Raw genomic sequence first — 17,889 nt, 5'->3', positions numbered from 1 at the left:
GTTTGGCCCATCCAGGGTAGCGAAGCAGCTGATGGAGGTGAAGATGTAGGAAACTAAGATGAATAAGCTTGCCTGCTCCAGCAGTGAGGGCCTGGCTGGCAAGGAAGTGTGAGTGCCAAGGTCCCCCACAGCAGCTTTTGAGGGTCTTCAGCTTGTGTAGCTTGTGCAGCACACATGTATATGTCTATGGCATATGTTCACGGGCATCTGTGTACTGACAATGGAGATCAGGCTGCACCCACGTGTGAACGTGTCTGTAAATCCATGGGGAATACTGGGTGAGGGCACAGACCTCTGTAACTGCAAACATGTACATGCGTAGGAGGAGGCAGGTGGCTGAGTGTGCAAGGACTTGACCTCTTCATCTTTCTTTGCTGCTACAAGATCTTGGCACAAGGAACCTCCTGTGGCTTTGGGTAGGGCTGAGATCTAGGTAGAGGGACTGGGCTAGAATCTCTTAGGGAGGTGGTCAGAGGGGCTGAGTCCTGTAGCTCCCTTTGTTCTCCTGCTTATTGAACCCATTTTTAGCTCTGCACTCTTGCGGGATGAATAGGCTCAAACAGTAGTTAAGAGCAGGGGTCCCCAACCCTCGGGCCACAGAGTGGTGCCGTTCTATGGTCTGCTAGGAACTGGGCTGCACAGCAGAAGGTGGGTGCAGGTCTGTGGCCTGTTAGGAACTGGGTCGCACAGCAGGAGGTGAGTGCAGGTCCGTGGCCTGTTAGGAACTGGGCTGCACAGCAGGAGGTGAGCCATGGGCATGTGAGTGAAGCTTCATCTGTATTTACAGTTGCTTCCCATCGCTGGCATCACCCCCTGAGCTCTGCCTCCTGTCAGGTCAGCAGCAGCATTAGATTCTCATAAGAGCACAAACCCTATTGTGAGCTGTGCGTACGAGGGGTCTAGGCTGCACGTTCCTTATGAGAACTGAATGCCTGATGATCTATCACTGCCTCCCATCACCCCCAGATGGGACTGTAGTTGCAGGAAAACAAGTGCAGAGCTCCTACTGATTTTATATTATGGCCAGTTGTGTAATTATTTCATTATATATTACAATGTAATAATAGAAATAAAATGCACAATAAATGTAATATGCTAGAATCATCCTGAAACCATCCCCCTCTATTCCCACCCTGTCTGTGGAAAAATCACCTTTCACAAAACGGGTCCCTGGTGCCAAAAAGGCTGGAGACGACTGCTTAAGAGGCTGTATCTTCATTTGCCTGAATCACGCAGGGTCTCCACACAGCCTTGACTATTCCCAGATCACTTTCTCCAGCCACAGTGAGGTGGCGCCGCCACCGACTGGCCGAAGACGCGCATACTCGTTCGTGCTCCTGCCTTTGCACCTACCATTCCCCTCACCTAGGGTGCTTTCCCCATTCCCCACCTCCGGTCCAAACACTACTGGCCTCACCATGACCACCCCCGTTTAAGGCTTTCTCCCCCAGTGGGGCCTTATCTGAGCCCACTAACTCTGTCCATCTTTTCCTCCTTGAATTTAGTGGCTCCCTATTGCTTGCTTCAGACTTCCAAATGTGTTATTGTATAGTATTGGCTGTTGGTTTCATCTGGGTAAGCCCTGTCTTTGGCAAATGGGGTTGTGCAGCTAATGACAAAGGAGGGAAAAGAGTAGCTTGACAGTGGAGAAACCTGGACCACACTCCCTCAGCCTTGCGTCCAGGTCAATATTGACAGGGATAAGCTACACATGTCAATTGTGTGTACCCTTGATATGACATGCCGAGAATGGCTCTTCAGCTGTGATCTACCACCCCCAAACTCAAACCCTCGGTCTGAATCATTAAAAAAACATTAGACAAATTTCAGTTGTGGAACATTCTGTAAAATACCTGACTGGTATTTCTCAAAACTGTGCAGGTCATCAAAAATGAGGAAAGTCTGAGAAATTGTCACAGTCAAGAAAGGCCTAAGAAGATATGATGATTAACTGTAATGTAGTGTCCTGGATGGGGTAATACCAGAAAAACTAGGACATTAGGTAAAAACTAATGAAATCTGAATAAATGGTAGACTTTGGTTAATAATAATGTATCAGTATTGGTTCACTAGTTATGATTAATAATAGGGGAAACTGGGCGTGGAGTAAATGGGAGTTCTGTATTGTTTTTCCAATATTTTTGTCACTCTAAAACCGTTGTACAATAAAATGTTTATTTTAAAAGCATATAGCACACCTGTGATCCCAGAGCTGTGGGAGTCTGAGGTGGGAGAATTGCTTGAGTCCAGGAGTTCAAGACCAGCCTGAGCAAAAGAGTGAGAACATGGCCGGGCGCGGTGGCTCACGCCTGTGATCCCAGCACTTTGGAAGGCCAAGGCGGATGGATCATGAGGTCAGGAGATTGAGACCATCCTGGCTAGCACAGTGAAACCCCGTCTCTACGAAAAATACAAAAAATTAGCTGGGCATGCTGGCAGGCGCCTGTAGTCCCAGCTACTCGGGAGGCTGAGGCAGGAGGATGGTGTGAACCCAGGAGGCGGAGCTTGCAGTGAGCTGCGATTGCGCCACTGCACACCAGCCTGGGAGACAGAGCGAGACTCCATCTCAAAAAAAAAAAAAAAAAGCCAGACATGGTCACATGCACCTCTTGTCCTAGCTACTTGAGAGACTGAGGTGGGAGGATTGCTTGAGCCCAGGAGGTTGAGGCTGCAGTGAGCCGTGATCATGCCACTGCACTCCAGCCTGGGCAACAGAGCAAGACCCTGTCTCTAAAATTAATTAAAAGATACGGTAAAAGGTTATTTACAAATATTTATCACCATAGATGGGATAAAAGTCCCATCAAATGAAATAAATGCTTATAGGAAGAAAAGAAAACTGCAACCCAGCTAACGATGATGATACATCTGCTGTGTGAGATGCTGTGCTGGGTACTTCAATGCATCTTAATTTACTTAACCCTCAACCACTATTCAAGATAGATCTCAGGGTCTGTTTTTTTTTTTTTTTTTTTCTTTCTAATTTTGTTTTGCTTTTTAATAGATAGGGTAGCTGAGACTCAAAGAAGTTGTGACTTGTCTGAGCTCAGGTGGTGAATGGCAAGGCTGAGATGTGAGCTCAGGTCTGTATGATTGTAAAACCAAGCCTTTTCCCACGTCTGCAAGGCACATCTAGTTTTGAATCGTTACAGCTGGGTGTTCCTTGACAGCAAAATCCCCGCCCTGGACTTTTCCCAGTTCTCCGATTCTCCTACATTATTGGACACTTAATCCATGCTGAGTTAATACTGATGATTACATTAGATGAAATGTATTAAAAATACCCAGTACATTGCAAGCCCTCAGGGGGAAAAAGGCTTGTTGGTTTTTATTTATTCCAAAGAAATGGAAATGAGCTTGGAGGCATCATCTCATATTGAGGCGCTTGGTCTCAGATCAGCTTCCTATTGTTACACCCTCAATGTTTGTGTCTTTCCAACATTCTTAAAATGAAACCTAATTTTTAATGGTATGGTATTAATAGGTGGAGACTTTAGGAGGTAATTAAGTAATGATGGTGGAACCCTCAGCAATGGGATTAGAGCCCTTCTAAAGGATAACCCAGGGATCCTGTTGACCCCTTCTGTCATGTGTGGAAGCAGTCAGAAGGTGCCGTCTCTGCGAAATGAGCCCTCTCCAGCCCCAGGATAAGCTGGTGCTTTAATCTTGCACTCCCCAGCCTTCAAATCAGGGCTTAGTACAGTTCTATGTGTGTATCAGGGCTCATTTTATGCATTAACCTGCTGGTGAGACCTTGGCACAGATGGTAGGGCCAGGGATTATGTTGACAGTATTTAACAATTGGCTCAGCATGGATATCCACCCATCAGAATAAACACTAGTCTTTAAAAAGAAAAGATGGAGAAGTTCTGGCGGCTGCTGGCTAAATGCCAGGCCTAGGTCATCTGAGGCTGTCTGTTCCGGAGCTGTTGAGTCTTTCTGTGCTGCTGTAACACATGCCATAGACTGGATGGCTTACAAACAATAAGAATATATTTCTCACAATCCCAAAGGTTAGGAAGTCCAAGGTCAAGGCACCAGCAGATTCCATGTCTCATGAAGATCCACTTTCTGCTTCGTAGTCAATGCTTTCTTGGTGAGTTCTCATGTGGCCAAAAGTGCAAGGGAGCTCTCTGGGATCTTTTTTTAATAAGGGCACTAATACCATTTATGAGGGCTCCACCCTCATGGCCTAATGACCTCCCACAGGCCCTCTCCCCTAATACCACCTCTGTGGGGGCTGGGATTTCAACATATGAATTTTGTAGGGACAGATATTCAGTTCACAAGAGGAGCCTTGAGCTGAGGGGGCACACCCACCTTCACCTTTACTCTGTGCTGATGGAGGGAATGGCAATACCACATAGTGATATCGAAATAGCACAGTCTTTGAAGGTATGCAGATAGTGTGGAGCTTCACTGTAACATAGATCATTGATTAAAGCATGCCTAGTTTCTTCCCTAGAGGATAGAGTAGGAGGAAAAAATGTTACAAAAGGTGAAAACGTGTGCCTTGGAACTAAAATGATATGCACTTTGAGGTAAACACATACCAGTTTCTTTGCTGTAGAAATGGATAATAGCACATCAAATGGCAATGGTGAGGATTAACCAGGAGTTTGTAAATGATTTTCCTACTTCATAGAATATAAGTGAAAAGTCTACCACACAGTAGGTGCTCAGTTCTGCTGGTGGGGTGAAGTCTGCTGCCCCCTCTTAGGGCACTTTAGTCTCTGCCTCCCCCTCCTAGGGGCTCAGCCCTCCTCTCTCTCTCCTTTGAACCCACTCCTCTCTGTTTCTATTTCCTGGGCACGCAAATGTTAGAAGGGCGATGTGTGGAGAGGGTCATGATGGTCTCTTCTCAGGGAAGGATGGTTACTGGAAGTGAGGATATGACTTCTGACTCTTTAATTTCCATGTTCTGACTGAGAAGGGTCCCCTTGGCCTTCTCTTCCTGCCCCACTCCTGCAATTACAGTAACAGGACAAGTGCTGGAAGAGAAAACCCAGGCCAGTCCTTCATCTAACAGAAGGTAACACTGAGGGCTGAAAGGGAGAGCATCCTGTTCCCGGTCAAACAGCTGATGACCACCAGAGCCCTGGCCCTCCAACCCCCTGCCCTGCAACTTCTCCTCTGAGCCGCACCTCTTTCCTCTTCCTGGCTTTAGACAGGAATGACATTGATGGCAACAAGATGTCAAGTGGGATTCTCCTGTTGTCTGGGAATGGGGACTAAGGCCCAAATCTCAGCACAAAGGACGCTAAGTTCCCCACCTGACAAGTGCAGGGAGTCCCTGCAGCTGGGCCAGTGGAATCCGGCAGGGCTTACCGAGGAGCTGGAACTGATGCCTCCACCGTACCGACCTCTGCCTCCCTAGTGCATGCAAGAGGAAGACAGTGAGAAGGGAAGTTGACTCCGGGGAAGAGGAGAATGATTTTCTTCCTCCATGATGAGAGAGGGAAGCTGTGAGAGAATCACTCATATAGACCACCGTTCCTACGAAGAGGCAAGACAGGCATGGTGTGCTCAGCCGGCATCTGCCTATCCTGCAGGCTGGCTGATCGGTCCCTTTGTGACACAAATAGGCAGGAACAGTATGAGGGAGAGATGGCCTGTGGTTTCCCCCTCTGATAAGGATGACAGGGTCTCTGGTTCCCCATCCTAGACAGGTGGGGTCAGCAGCAGAGATCTGACAGCAGGAGGTGAGAGGGGATGGCAGAGCTTGAGCAGAACTGGAGAGTCTCCTGGAGGAAATGGGGCAGTGGAACCGGACCGACGGCACCACAGTGTGTACCCCTGGGAGCTGACATGGTGATGCCCATTGCACAGGGGGTGGTGGGTGATAGCTGGAGACTCAAGGGCAGCTCCTGAAGGAGGCCTGCCAGCTGGGTGTGTCTCTGCTGAGGCCGTCCTTCTCCCTGGGGCTGAGAAGGGGCAGGGATGCCCAGGAGTCAAAAAAGCACTACCTCATCCCAGGGTCCCCAGGTAAAATACAGGATGCCCAGTTCAAGTTGAATTTCAGAAAACAGTATGTTTTAGCATAAATATGTCCTAAATATTGCCTGGGAAAGACCTTTGGATATTTTCATTCAATATTCAATATTCATCGGAAATTCAAATTTCACAGGGCACCCTATATTTTTATTTGCAAAATCTAGCAACACAATCCTCTCCATCCCTATCTCTCTCTCTCTCTCTCTCTCACACACACACACACACACACCCCAGGCTGCTATAGCCACAGGAGGGGAGCTTTGATCTGAGTTTGAGATTGAAGTTTTAAAATGAACAAGACCGAGTCTTAAGGACCACTGTGATACTGTTCTAATAAATGAAAGTGGCTGGTAGGTGATGGAATTGGGCCAAGATGCCGTTCAGGAAGCTGCTGCCCAGTGAGAGAGTCAGGGCTCTGAGAAGTATGGAGGAACATTTGTTAGAAAAACAAAACTGTTTCCTAGTCATGGCCCCCAGGGCTGGCTGGCTACCCTCTCCTGCAACAGGACGCTGCGTTTGTAGCCCTTGTGACCTCCCTGGAAGATGCCATTTTCTCTTAAGTCCCTGTTCCTGCAGTGGATGGCATGTAGCTCTTTTGTCTTGCAGGACTGGGGGCCCTTTAAGGCTCCCTGTGTTCCCCTCTCCCAGATGAGAGGACCCACACTTCCCTCAGGGCAAGGCTGAAGCTGCCGAAGATGGACAAGAGGTTGCTAAGGGCACACACTGCTGACTTGACCATTTTGCCCTGAACTTAACTTATTCAAGGCTTAGGTGCTAAAAATAAGAAGCTCACAGGTGCTTCCTACCAATCCTGGACTGGAGAATGTGGCCATGCCTCCTCTGCCCATTGGTGCCACCCTCAGTCTAACACTTGGGCCATTTATCTCCCCTTGGCCTGTGCTCTCCCTACCTTCTCACTGCCGCCGCCACTGCTGTCGAGCCAGAACCAGCACTGCTCATAGCCTCTTCGCCTGCCAGGCTGGCTCCATGTTCTGTGTGCTTGTCCTTGTGAGCAGGTTGCTTTGAGGCACCTGAGGAGCCGCTGTCTGCTCTGGGGCTCCCGTGTGGTCTTACGGTTGCCCCCTCCCCATTTTTTCCCAGCCTCCTTGCTGCCGTGCCTATGCGAATGTCTGTGCCTCTGCTGTCTGCCTGGCCCCATGGACATCCTGCAGAGGCGAGGGGTCCTCTGGGCTCCGAGCTGAGCCTTGTTGCCCTCACCTCCCTGTGAAGCACCTCTTATCAATCACTCCTTTCACTGAGTGTTTGGTGAAGGTCAACAGGCTATGGGATGCTGGTGGGCTTGATTTCTAGAAGGCAACCTCCTGGGTGGGGAGTTGAAGAGGGCAGTGGGGGCTGGGTCCAGTGGGCCTTAACTAGACTGGGCTGGGCTGAAGTGAACCCAGATAGCAAGGCTGGCAGGAACGTCACTAAGGAGAAGAGGCCCCACGGAGAGAAAGAAGAGGTGTCTGGGAGAGAAAATGTGGGTGGGAGCGCCCAGAGGGAGGGAAATCTAGACACGGAAGGAAAAGGGAAGGAAGCAGCTGGGGAGGGTGGATGTGTGTGGAAACACAGGGAAGAGTACAGAGAACACAGGGTAGCGGGGTGTGCAGAGAGGGAGGGACAGAGGGAAAGCCCAGCTGGAGTAGCTGCATTTTCAGAAAGCAGAGGTAATTTAGCTGAGCAAGGTATTTTTAAGGGAGAATGTGTTGGCCGTGGCCCCAGACTGTGTGTTGAACACACGTGGTGCCATCCTATCAAACCTGCACACATCACTGACTTCCTCCTTCCGAGCCATTGCAGGGGGCATTGCACTGTCCTCCTGGCTCTCCCGCCCCTAAACCCAGCCAGACGGCAGCACCATATGGGCTTCCTGATGTTCCCGTGTGAGGAAGTACAAAGAATCAGCTCTCCCCCACTCTCACCCCCTCGCTTGTCTTTCCAGGGCCGCTCCTCGAGCTGGAGGCACATGGTCTAGAGGTGCCTCCCTTGCCCTGTGGTTGCTTCCAGCACAGCTGCAGGCAGTCAGCCTGGGGGGAGGGCAGAGCAATGGAAGGGTGCAAAAGGCAGATGGGAGGGCCATGAGGAGTGACTGTACGCATGTTAGGTGTAGGGAGGGAGGTAGGGCTGTGGGTGGGGCAGCATGATTAACGTCATGAACTCACGAGATGCAAGGCTCTGAGGAGTCACCCAGTTTATCAGCTCCAGGGGTGTTCCTGCTCCCACCATTGGAGCTTCTGGGGTGAGGAGGGTCAGAGCCTGAGTCCATGCCGTCCATCCCCAGGAGGTCAGCAGTGTCTGAGACCTCAGTGATGAAATCTACTGGGAGTCTGCCATTCTAGACTCTTCACTTAAAGGCCGCCTGCTTTGGCATTGTGAGACTGTGATGCGTGTCTTCTATATAACATGATGATGATGATGACAAGGGCGATGATGGTGACAAACTCCCATTTCTTGAGAACTTATCCTATGCTGACGGTTTTACATGAAGGAACCTGGATAATTCTTACATGCTTCTATGAGGTTGCTACTATTGTATACATAGTTATATAAATTATGCTCACATACACACACACATATATATGTATATATACACATTGTATTTATAAGGAAATTGAGGCAGTGGAGATACTGAATTACTTGCCCAAAATCACACAGCTAGAACGGGGGAATGCATGATACTATATGCGTGGTGTCCACAAGTGGAAAGCTCCATTGACCAAAAAGGTCATCTTCACCATTGTGTGCACCCCTCTAGCTTGGCAGCCTTGGGCACCTGGGCAATGAGATGCATTCTCATGGGGACACCAGGATGCACGAACCCTGGTGCCTTCCTGCAGGCCCTGCACCGCAGCACATCCTCTCTGGCTGCAGCCCAGGTTCACCATCTCCCTACCTAGGAGAAAAAGGACTTCGACCAACATTTGGATTTTGTCCCAAAGCTGGCTGGATGAAAGAGGAAAAAGGCAATTGGCTGGTGGAGAGCCCAGCAGATGAGCACCAGTTAGAGAGCCAGGTGAGAAGCCAAGTCTGCCACCCTAGGAAAGCTAGGCCCTCTTTAGTGCATGCTGCCGATTGTCTATGCAATTCCCACCCCGCCTTCTCCTTTCCTAACAGAGCCTGGACTGAGTTTAGGGATCCACCATTCTCCACTCAGTTATCTAATTCAGGGCTGCACAGCCATACCCTATCTTAAGTGCAGATGATGGGTTTTGGCAAGGCACAACTTGTGTGTGTCAAGCATCCCAGGCTGATGAGAACTGCAGGGATTGGAGAGCCCCTAGGGAAGGTCTGTTTTTTAAAAAGATGGCAAGAATGGACGATTCCATGTCTGTCTCAATGAATGGCAGCTGTCTTGTGACCCTGATGGGAGAGACCTGGAGAAGATACCCTCATCTTTAACATCCTGAAGGTGGCAGAGCATCAGAAACAAAGAACCTGGTCCTGTGAGGACTTGAAGCCAATGGAGCCACCTGTCTTTGGATTTTCCATGCTGTGGGATTGTAAAATTTCTGGTTGTTTGAGCGAATTGAGGTGTACGGCCCATGATTGTGTTTTGTTTTGTGGTTGGTTTTGTTGTTTGCAATGGATGCCCCACCCTGGGAAGAAGCGGGTGTGAACTGAGAGAAGGCGAATCTCTGCTGGACCCTTCTCTAAAGGGCTGACGAGCAGCTCCACTTCCACATACCAGAGTTCAAAATGTCCCGCTGCTCAAACTAGAACTTGCGAATCATCGCAGGGGATCACCTGGATTCCACTGGGGAGCAAAAAGACAAAATCTGTGGCTTTCTAAAGGTGGGTATGGGTGTCTGTGCTTTCTTGAAAAGGGGATAGCAAGTATGTTTTCTCTTGGGAAGACTCTAGAACTGCCTGTACTCCCAGACCACAGAGAACATTCCCAGAAGAAATCCTGTAGAATTGTCTCTGTGGTTTGACTCCTCCTTCCAAACCTGCCCTTGGTTTCACCTTCTCCCCCGTCCTAGCCCCAAGCCTGGAGCATGCAGCCCAGGCAAATCTAGGATGCATGCAGTCTGAATCTCTCATCCAGTGCTTAATAATGTTGCAAGTCCCACAGGACCCTGTCTTAAAATCTCGGTGCTTTCATATTGTGGGTGAGACTGGGCCGCTATGGGAAAGTGAAGACCTGGTTGCTTCCCCAGAGAGATCCATCACGGTTGGTCATGGAACCCTGGGGTAGCAATGAGCCAGCAGTAGCTCTGCTAAGAGGAGGACGATAGCTGCAGAGGCCCCAAAAGAACGCATATGATGAACATTTCCCCCCAAGAGCTTCCTCTTGTCGTCCAAGAGGAATGTTTTGGATATCCTTCTCCAGTGGATGGGGCTTTCCTAGGGACCATGCATCATTCTGAGAGTGAAAAAGAACTGGAATAGAACTCAGAGGTCGTTAAGTCCAACTCTGTCATACTCAGATGAGAAAGTCAAGGACGAAAGAGGGAGGCATGTTCCCAATATCCAGGGATACCCCCACCAACACCACTGCCAGACTGAGCTGTTTCTATTTCCCCTGTCCCCACCCCTGTTTCCTGTGTCTTCGTCTCTTCTCTTGCTCTTTCCTCACCTGTGAAATGGGTGTTTGGACTTTGATGAAGGTTAACTGAGAGCCACTCCTAGTTCAAACTCCTGTGCAGGGCCTGGTGCTCACAATAAATGCTCGATGAATGACTGTTAACTTTCCTTCCCTTGAGAGCTCCCTTCCTTTCAGAGAGGGAGCCGAACACACATGGCTTAGAAATAGGCATTGGCTCTTCTGCCAGCTGTTTGGTTGACCTGGGAACCCTTCTCCCAACTGGACCACAACTTTCCCAAGAGCAAGCACTGAGTTGGGGATCCCCACTTAAATAGCCATGTTCCTGGATTAGAGAGCACTTGAGCCACAGCTTAACAATACAGGGTCTCAGAACACATTAGTAGAGAAAAAGAGAAGAGAGACCAGGGTTTTTGCTGTTTTAAGAGGATTGGCAGAAGGCAGGAATCAAGGAAGAAAGAAAGTGGGGCAGGAAAGCCCACTTTCGCAGTCCTGCCGCCAACTGAGCCAGTCCCTCAGCAAGGTCACTAGCCCCCCACCATGGTATCCTTCATTGCCACCAAGCAGTCATTATTAAATAACTGCTGTGTATCAAGAAAGTGCAGTAGGAACTGGTCAGCTCTGGATGAACAGAAGCAAAAGTATGTAGGTATGAGAGGCAGATGGATATCTAATATCATAGCCAAGTATTGGAGCCAGGGCAGAGGTGGGACCGATCAATTACAATTGGGGTAGACAGAAAAAAGCCTGGCCATTGGCCCCTGGATTCTCTTGGTGGGAAGAGGGTTTCAACCTCACTGGCAAGCCCAGTGTGCAAACTGCATCAAGGCATTCTCACAACAGGATGAAGCTTAGGAACACACTTCCAGGAGGGATGAAACCCAGATAACCTTGTGGGTGGCCCACAAGGATTTATGCAGGAAATGTCCATAATTAATGAGAAAGGAGGCCCCTATTCTCTCTTCTCTTTTTCTGTATTAAATGTGTTCTTAGACCCTGTGTTGTCATCAGGCTGTGACTCCAGCACTCTCTGATCCGGGAACATGGCTATTTAAATGAGGGTCCCTGGCTCAGTCCTTGCTCTTCAGAAAGTTGTGGTCCAGTTGTGGACCTTTCTAATATCTTTCTAACTCATTATGGATATTTCCTGCTTGAATCCTTGCCTGCTTCTCTTTCTACTCTACAGAAGTTCTAAGGGAGATTGCATCTACTCCCAGGGCTTTGGATGGCCCCTGCCAACCACATGCCAGGCCTCACTCCGGTGCGGTTGAGCCACCTCCTGGAGCTGCTTTCTCAGCTTCCCCTCTTTTGCAGCTCCCAAGCACTGGAGACTCAACCACTCTGAAAGTGAGCCTGTCATTTCCCCCTTGCAAATCTGCTTCTCACACTGAATATTTTTATTCAGCAAATGTCATTGTCATCCACCCAGTCACCAAAATGAGTAATTCAGGATTACCCCCCTCCTTTTCTTTCATCTTCCCTTCCTCTTTCCTCCTTCTTACCTCTTACCTCTATCATGGAATTGTTTCCAAGACCTGCAAATTGCACCTTCTAAACATGCTCCACTCCCAGACCTCCCCGTACCCTGGATCATTACTGTAACAACCTTCTGCAAGGATTCTTCTCTCATCGTCAGTCTTGGATGACTTCCCAACCACAATTCCATCTCTCCTCCTTGCAATGGGAGTCCTCTTTCTAAAGCACTAAACCTGATCATGTCAAACCCTTGCATCACATCCCTCAGTGGCATCCCAGGCTCTCTGGGAGAAAATCCAGACTCCTGAGCATGATGCACAAGGTCCCATTCCTCTTTTTAATCATTTCTCACTTCTTCCCCATAGAAACAGTTCTTTTTAGCCATATGGAAGTACATGTGATTGGAGAAATGTACTTTGTCGTTTAAGTGGCCTAACGTGTGTATATTTTATTCCCTCTACTTAACCTTCAAAAGTCCACCCAGGCATCGCTTCTATTGATCAGCGTTCCTTGGCTCTGAGCAGGGTGCGGTACCATCGCCACCAGCCTTCTCCCCCAAGGCTGGGAGAAACCAGCCCTGCCTGCTCCACTCCCGAGCAGAGCTTGGTGTCCTCTGTGCTTTCCACTGTCAGAGCATTAAATGCACTAATTTCACTGCTTGTTGTCCAGTTGTATGCTTCCAGGCTGTGCCGTTTATCTCTGCACCCTGGAACCTAGCACAGTGCCTGGTATTTGGGAGGCACTTAGTCAAAAGCAGATGAATGAATAAATGAGTTCATCAGGCCCAATTTTATTTTGATTTCTGTGTTTGTCCTTGGGAAACAGATCAGGGAAGGGAGATTTCCAGGTGTCTTCCCCTCGGAGGCTCCTACATGCCAGACACACACACTTTCCCCTCCTCTCCTTGGGGAGAAGGCCTGGGGCCTCATACAGCTGTGTCCTTAGCTAGTTAACTCAGAGGACACTCCTTCTGCCAGATGCTGCTTGGGTGAGAGGAATGGCTTCTAGCCTCCTCCATTGCAGAGGAGAAGGTTATAAAACTCCACAAAGAGAAAAGGTTGGCTGGTTGCTTCCAGACAAGAATTAATAGGTGCAACCCATAATCCTGTCTTGAGGGAGATGAAGGGAAAAAGGAGAGAGAGAACATAATGGCCAAATCCACCCGTCTTGCTGCCTGAGTGCCTCTCTGGTGTTTGAAGTTCAATGCATAGAAAATGAGCAGAGAGGCTCAGGAGTCAGCACTTTGGGGGAGTCCGGCACGTGGGACCCTCCAGGGAAGCTCCAGCTCACCCCTGCCAACCAGCGGAGGCGCAGAGGAGATCAAGGGAGCAGTGCTCAGCCTCGCTCTCATCCTACCCACTGGGATGGCAGCCGCTGGGGATATTTAGCCTGTTCTGATACCTCTGACCAGAGGAGTCAGGCAGCCACTCCGTGCTGAAGGAGATGGCTGGGATGCTGCAGTACAGTCCCCTTCCCCTTTTCAGGCGAGGAACCAGAGGCCAGGCCAGGGCACGGGACTCTTCCTCGGGAGTCACACGAGGAGGGGAGGCTGAGAGGGCAGGAGTAGTAGAAGGGCCGGCTAGCACATACAAGCGAACATGATCCTCCCCATCTCGGCAGCTTAAAAGCAGCCTGCTTCCCCTAGGCCCGTGCCGGTGGGTTTGCCCATCCCACTGGGGACTTAGCCTGAATGCTTGCCCATCTGGGCACAGAGCAACTGTCTTAAGCACCTGCAGTGGTGTGGGGCTGTGCTCCTCCCTGAGTTGGAGGCCCTCACCTGAGCTGATCTGGGGGCCTTCTTCAGGCAGGCCTTGCTTTTCCAACCAGCCCCAGCATCGCTCCTCATGCCCAGAACAGGGATGGCCATGAGGGAAGGGCTCAGTACAGGGGTGTGAATGACTTGGATGATGTTGATCAGAGTAGCAGTTGTCAGCATTTATTGAGAGTTTACTATGAACCTTTCACTTTGGATACGTGACCTCATTTGTTTTGCCCAGCAAGTCATGACAGGCTCCTGTTCTTATGTCACAGGGATCACAAAAACACCTGCCTCTCAGTCCGGATGAAGACAGAAGGGGTTAATACCTGGAAAGTACTTTCACAATGCCTGATACCCAGGGAGTATGTAATCAATATCACTCACTTATTCACCCACCCACGCATTCATGCATTCATTCAATAATTCATTCAACAAAGGCTCACTGTGTGCTCTGTGTTGGGCACTGTCCTTGTCTCTGGGGATCTGTCTGAAACTAAACACTGTGCCCTCATAAGGATCAGTGCAAGCAAAAGGAGACACAATAAATAAGCAAAAGGAGGATAATAGGCTAGATGGCAATAAGGACCATGGAGAAAGATGAAATAGGGAGGTCAGAGAGGAAGTGCCAGGGCTGGGGTCAGAGAAGGTCTCACTGAGAAGGTAACATTTGAGCAAAGTCGTGGAGCAGGTGAGGGATGTGTCCTTATGTGTATATCTGGGATAAAGGCTTTCCAGGTAGAAGGTACTACGAGGGCAAAGGGCTTGAATCTAGAGGGTGCGTGGTCAGTTCAAAGAATAGGGTTAGGCTAGTGTGGTCTGGGCAGAGAGGACCAGTGAGATGAGGCTTGAATGGGGGCCAAACTGTGAGGGCAGAGCCTGTGAGGCCTTGTAGGCTCTGGGGAAGGTTTTGGCTTTTAGTTTGAGTGAGACAGAGACCCTTTACAGGATTTGAGGGGTACACATGACTTACATTGTAGTAGGATCACCCCACAACCTTCCTGCAGCTGTACACTGGGAACTAGGGAAGCTTAGAGATAAGCCAGGAGCTGAGGCGGGAGAGGGGTTGGTAGCTTGGAGCAAGGTGGGGGAGATTTGGGTAGGAAGTAGTGGTTTCCTTCATATATTTTGAAGATACTCCTGGGAGACTGGGTTATTGGCAGGAAGGACAAATCTGGCTTGAGCAAGCAGGAAGATGGAGCTGATGTTTACTGAGATGGGGAGACCAGGAGAGGCCTGGTTTGGAGTGAGAAATCAGAAGCTGAGCCTCAACCTGCTAAGTTTGAGACTCCTATTTGATATTCAAGGGGGAGAGGTCAAGTAGCACTGGATATAGCATTCTGCCATCCAAGAGGAAGGTATGTGCTGGAGTTGTAAATTTGAAAGTTACACACTCGCTTCACAGTAAACAAAATTGAGCGTGGCAACAGGTAAATAACTTGCCAAGGGCTAGTAAGTGTGGTGGGGAGTGAAACTGGAGTCCATATCCACTCAGGTTTATTTTCTACTCTGAGGCATCCCAAGGACAAGGGCTGAGTCTTCTTAAGGGTGGGGAGGAAACAGTAAATGTGACTCAGAGGCTGTGCATGCAGGATGAGAGCAGGGGAGAGAGGCTCACCTAGAACTTGGCAGGCCGAAAACAAGGCGCTGTCCTAACAGCACTCCAGTAGTGCTAACTGGATGGGGGCACAGAGCCCTGTTGGTCTAAGTTTGGTCTGTGGGATGAAGGTTACAGCAAAAGGATGGGAGAGTATTATTTTTTTGGTCTTGCACGCCCCATGTGCTGAGGATATGTACTACCTATCCAGCATAGTTTTAGGTCCAACAGGAGAATGCAAAGTGACCTCTATGCCTGGCTCTGCCCTAGTACATGCACCATCTTAGGAAACAGTTATTCCCTGAAGGGGTAGGGGATCAGGGGAATGCCTTTCTGTTGTGTGGAGTCTCTGGAGCTAGGAGACCTTCTGGGCACATCCTGAAACCTCTTCTGCTTGAGCGAACATGGATGAGATCCCTCCTAGGTCTGGTGGTTGGGATCTTTCTTTCAGAAGTCTGAAAATTCCCAAGGGGGCATCCAGTGGGGTCACCCCTCCATGGCCAAGGTCATGATTGATGGAATGCTTGACATGATTTGAAAGGCAGAAACTCACCCACAATCCTCTTCCTGCAGCCATCTCTGCATCACTTTGCTCCTGAGGCCTGGTGCTCCACCATTGTGGCTACAATGCCAGGCGCTAAGGCCTGTCTCACTTTGAGTTAAGATCTTACCGAGATCTGCTGCTTGCGAAGCTGTTATTGTCTAGGCTTAAGGGATTATTGTAGCCAGCTGTGGGCAAGCATGTGAGGGGAGGTGGGGAGAAATTCCAGAGCAGGGGCAGTGAGGAAACTTGACCTGAATCGAGGCTTAGGGCGTGCAGGACATGGGCAGGCTGAGCAGAGATGCTGTGGGGCAGGGTCCTGGGAGTGGGAAGGAAGAACATGCCAGAGACCCTAGTGAAGGAGTCATATGGATCGTGTTGCACAGACAGCCTTGTCAGAGCTGATCCCCCGTGCATGTGTATGTTAGTGTGGGAATGTGGGTAGTGTGTGTGCAAACATATATCAGATTGTGTGGCTGTGAATATGTGAGTATGGATGTGAGATTGTGTGTGTGTGTGTGAGAGAGAGTGTGGATGAGTGGGGGGGGGTCTGTACACATGTTTGTGTAGGACTGTGTGATAGTGTGAGTGTGTGCGAGATAGTGGGGATGAGTGTGGGCATGTGAACTTATGAGCGTGTGAATAACTGAGATAATGCGAGTGTGTATGAATGTGTGAGTGGGTACATGGGTGGGTATGACTGAGTGTGAGATACTAACGTGCAAGGGATGTGAACATGTATGTGTATCACTGACATAATGTGTATGAATGTGAATTCTGAGTGAGTGTATGACTATCAAGATACTGTGTGTGAATGGTGTGTATATATGACTGTGAGACTGTGAATGTGAACGGTGGGTGTGTGCATGCCTGTGAGACTGTGAATGATGAGTGTGTATGACTGAGTGTGAATTTGGAGTGTGAATTCAGTGTGAGATTGTAAATGTTGAGTGTGTTTGTGTGACTGAGATAATGTGTAAGTATGAATTCTGAGTGTGTGTTTGACAGTGTGATTGTGAATGTCGAATATGTGTACAACTGTGAGATACAGTGGTGTGTGAAATGAGTGTGTATGAGTGTGAGATAGTGTGTGTATGTTAATGGTGAGTGTGTGTGTATGTGTGAGACTATGAATTCTGGGTATGTACGACTGAATGTGAGCAAGTGTGTGAATTCTGAGTGTGTGGCTGCCTGTGTGTTAGTGTGTGTGAGTCTGAATTCTGAATGTATGTACGACTGTGAGATTGCATGTGAATGGTGTGTGTGAGCTGGTGTGTGGCTGAATTCTGAGGGTACATGATAACTGCATGTGATAGCATGTAAGTGTGAATTTGTGTGTGTGTGTGAATGATGACTGTGTATGACTGTGTGTGAGATAGTGTGAGTAAATGTGGTAGGGATGTGAAAGCATGGATGTTTGAGGAAGGAGGGGTGGACATGGGAATAGGTTCCTCCCAGGACAGCCCTTTACTAACCTGCTCCAGGTGATGCCCCATGGGAACAGGTAGGAGGCTTCTCTGGCATCTGTGTCTGCATCTATAATTTTGAGGGCTTGCACCCTGCCTCCCTTCCTTAAGCATTTACTTCACACCCTTGCAGAAAGCTCTCCTCATCCCAACAATGAAATAAAACACAAAAGGCACCGGCCTGTGTAGGGAGATCAAAGCCTGCCCTCCTAGCCTGGGCTTCCCACTCACCTCCCACCCCCTCCCCGCCAGCTCCCTCTCTTTATTCTGATCACTCGCCTTTTCTTCAAAGGCCTCGTTTCTGGAAGAGGAATTGTGCACACTTTGTCTCAAACATGCTGTATTTTTTGTTAACAGTGGCACTGCACCAAAAGAGATCAAACGAGGGGCGGGGAGAAAAGAAAAAAGAATCCACCCCCCAAATGAATTATTTCACCGTCTCTAACCTGGGAAAGGGGGCTTGAGGAGAGGAAAGGGTACAGAGACTTCAGCCCCCCTTGGTTCTCCCCGTGCAGT

The sequence above is a fragment of the Chlorocebus sabaeus genome, chromosome 8 (genome assembly GCF_047675955.1).
Source record: "Chlorocebus sabaeus isolate Y175 chromosome 8, mChlSab1.0.hap1, whole genome shotgun sequence".
NCBI classification, from domain to species: domain Eukaryota; kingdom Metazoa; phylum Chordata; class Mammalia; order Primates; family Cercopithecidae; genus Chlorocebus; species Chlorocebus sabaeus.
The sequence above is the reverse complement of the archived record's forward strand: the minus strand, read 5'-3'. Positions refer to the sequence as shown.